The 3,616-nt window shown below is 37.4% G+C and overlaps 1 pseudogene; it reads right to left on the bottom strand.

Moving 5' to 3' along the window:
- Positions 1-800: 800 nt before the first annotated feature.
- On the bottom strand, positions 801-1,667 carry LOC107972711 (protein SET-like; annotated as a pseudogene).
- Between the last annotated feature and the right edge of the window lie 1,949 nt (positions 1,668-3,616).

Genomic DNA, 3,616 nt, shown 5'->3' with positions numbered 1-3,616 from the left:
AACTGAGCATCATCTTTCCTTTCCAGTGAAACAAAAAGAAAATTTAAAAATAAACAGGAACAAAATTACAATAGAGAATGTCAATTCCAAATAAAATCCTACAGGTTCTGCTGATTCTCCCATTGAGTAGCAGGGCTCAAGTCATCATTAGGAGAGAATTTATTTTAAAAGTGTCATCTTAAACTGCAAGGATGTCTGTCAAATATCACAATTAAACATGCCAAAGGAGAAGCCATGCTGTCAAAATGCCCACTTAACCTACCCAAACATCTCAAACACACCCTTTGCTGACCTTCCATAACCCCGTTTTTTATAACTTTTTTTTTTCTTTTTTTAAACAAGAGAAAGTAGACAGACACATGTTGGTAAATGCTAACCGTCCATATTCACATAGAGACACAGTGCACTCTCTGAGCCCAATATACAGAGAAAGGAGGAAAAAAGCTAGAATTTTATGTACTACTACACAGGGGCCTAGCACCCTCCAGCTTCCAGCAGAGTGAAGGGAGCAGGTTTTTCTTTTTTCCCACAGAGCTCGGTGGTGTTGATTCCATACAGTTTTTGTTCAGACAGGAAGGGATAAAAATGAATTTCAAACAGAAAGGGGTAGAGACTCTCTTCTCATTGGATTCTGCACAAGGTATTTTCCACCAAATAGGTTGAGAAACATAGTGTAAAGAAAAGAGATCTCAAGAACAGGGCAACTGAGAACAAGATGGGGAAAAAAAAAAGACTGCAACTTGTTCCCAGGGACTGGAGAAAATTTAGAAAAAGGAAGCTTGAAATCCATCAGTGTTCTATTAGTCATCTTCTCTTTCATCCTCCTCTCCATCCTCCCCTTCATCATCATCTTCATCTTCTTCACTTTCATCCTCATCCCCTTCTTCATTAATATCTTCTAATCCTTCCTCCTCTTCATCATCATCATCATCTCCTCCTTCCCCTTCTTCATCATCCATATGGGGAACCAAGTAGTACTGTAATGGGTTTGGCCAAATATCGTCTTTGATGACGTCTAACTCATCAGCACCTGCATCAGAATGGTCAGTAAACCAGGTAAAGAAGCTCTCTGGTTCCTCATGCTGCCTCTTCCTGCTGGCTTTATTCTGTGTTTGACTTGAATATTTCATCAAATCCTTTCCAGATTTCCATTTGATTTCAGTGGACTTTGAAGATGGATCATCATTCTCATACAGATGAAACTATTTGGACAGAACTTTATTTTCAAAGTAAGGATTTTCATCAAAATAAAAATCTATTCTCTAACCTGATTTAATATTTTCAAGTTCTGTCACTTCAACTCTGGTCAAATAATGCAGTGTCTCTTTGTCCTCCTCCCCAAGCAGTGTAGACACTTGTGGATGGTTGACAAATATTGTTACCCCAAAATTTGGAATTTTGGCCATCAATTCTGACCCCTTCTGAAAAAATAGTTGGCAGATTTTCTTATATTTCTGCTCTACTTTCAAAATCTCTTCACTGGCTTATTCATTAAGTCTGTCTATTTCATTTTGTACTTCATCAATGTGTTCAATGGCTTCTTACTGTTCTTTTTCTTCCTACTTTGGCAAGCCTGCAGAGGCCGATGTCTCCTCCGGTCCCAGAGCAGGAGGTGGTCTTGATTTCTTCTTTTGAGGTGAGAGTGGAGATTGGCGTTTGGACACCATGCTGCTAGGGAAGTCCAAGAACCAGACCACAAGTCTCCTCGCTCATCCAGAAGCAGGCAGAAGACTCTGTTTGTTTTGTTTTTGTTTTACATTTGGACATCCAATGGTACCAGCATCATTTTTTAAACACTTTTTTTTTTTACTGAATTGATGTTGCACCTTGGTAAAAGATGGGTCTTCAAGAGACTGAGAAGATAAGCCACAGACTGAGAGAGAATATTTGCAAAACACACATCTGATGAAGGACTGATATCTAAAATACACAAAGAACTCTTAAAATTCAACAGTAATAGAATGAACAACCTGATTAAAAAATGGGCAAAAGACTTGAACGGACACCACACCAAAGAATATATAAATTTGGCAAATAAGCATATGAAAAGATGCTCAACATTGTAAGTCATTAAGGAGTTGCACATTAAAACAACAATGAGATACCACTGTGCATGCATTAGAATGGCCAACATCCAAAACAATGACAATGTTAAATGTTGGTAAGAATGTGAAGCAACAGGAACTCTCTTTCATTGCTGTTGGGAATACAAAATGATACAGCCACTTTGAAAGATAGATTGACATTCTTACAAAACTAAATATTCTCTTAATCATATGATCCAGCAATTATGCTCCTTTATGTTTACCCAAATGAACTGAAATATATGGCTACACAAAAATACCTGTACAAAGATGTTTATAGCAGCTTTATTCACAATTGCAAAAACTTGGAAGCACCCAAAATGTCCTTCAGTAGGTGAATGTATAAATAAATTGTGGTACATCTACATAATGCAATATTATTCTGTAATAAAAAGAACTGAGTTATCAAGCCATGAAAAACCATGGCGAAAACTTAAATGCATATTATTAAGTGAAAGAAAGACACCACTTTGGAAAGGCTATTTACCGTATGATTCCAACCACATGACATTCTAGAAAAGGCAAAATTATGGAAACAATGAAAGGATCAGTGGTTGCTAGGAAAAAGAGGAGAGGAAGAGATAAATAGGTAGAACATAGAGGAATTTTAGGGGGAATGAAACTATTCTGTGTGATATTAAAATATATGATACATGCCATTTTTATTTCTAAAAACCTGTAAAGTGTACCTCAATGCAAATTATGGATTTGGGGTTGTAATTATATGTCCGTATAGATTCATTGATTGTAACAAATGTAGCACTCTGGTGCAGGTTGTTGACAGCTGAGGAGGCTGTGCCTGTGCGGTGGCACAGAGTCTGTGGGAACTCTCTTGTGTTTTTTGAGACAGAATCTCACTCTGCTGCCCAGGATGGAATGCAGTAGTGCAATCTTCACTCGTTGCAGCCTTGACCTCTTGGGCTCAGGTGATCCTCCCACCTCAGCCTCCCAGTAGCTAGTAATACATATGTGTGCCACCATGCTCTGCTATTTTTTTGTATTTTTTGTAGAGACAGGGTTTTGCAATGTTGCCCAGGCTGGTCTTGACCTCCTGAGCTCAAGCGATCTGCCCATCTAGGCGTCTCAAAGTGCTGGGATTACAGGCATGAGCCACCGCGCCTGGCTGAGTGTTGTTCTTTTTAAAAGTTGTTTTGATTATTTTAGGTCCTTTGCATTTTCATACAAATTTCAGAAATAGTTTGTCAACATCTTGGACAACAACTTATTTTCTTGGATTTTGATCAAAAGTGCATTGAATCTACACATCAGTATGAAGAAAACCTTAACAACAAGACTTCCTATGCATGAACATGGGCGTTTATTTATTTTGTTCTTGTTTAACGTATCTCAGAAATCTTTTTTAGCTTTTATTTTTCACATCTAGTATGTCTTTTGTTAGATTTATTTCTCACATTTCATATGTTTTTAATCCTATTGCCAATGATATGTTTTAGAAATTTTAATTTCAAACTGTTTATTGATAGCAGATGGAGATACAGTTGATTTTTGTATACCAACTTTGTATCCTGTAA

This window comes from Pan troglodytes, chromosome X, assembly GCF_028858775.2.
Source record: "Pan troglodytes isolate AG18354 chromosome X, NHGRI_mPanTro3-v2.0_pri, whole genome shotgun sequence".
NCBI classification, from domain to species: domain Eukaryota; kingdom Metazoa; phylum Chordata; class Mammalia; order Primates; family Hominidae; genus Pan; species Pan troglodytes.
This window is presented reverse-complemented; position numbering and strand designations above follow the sequence as displayed.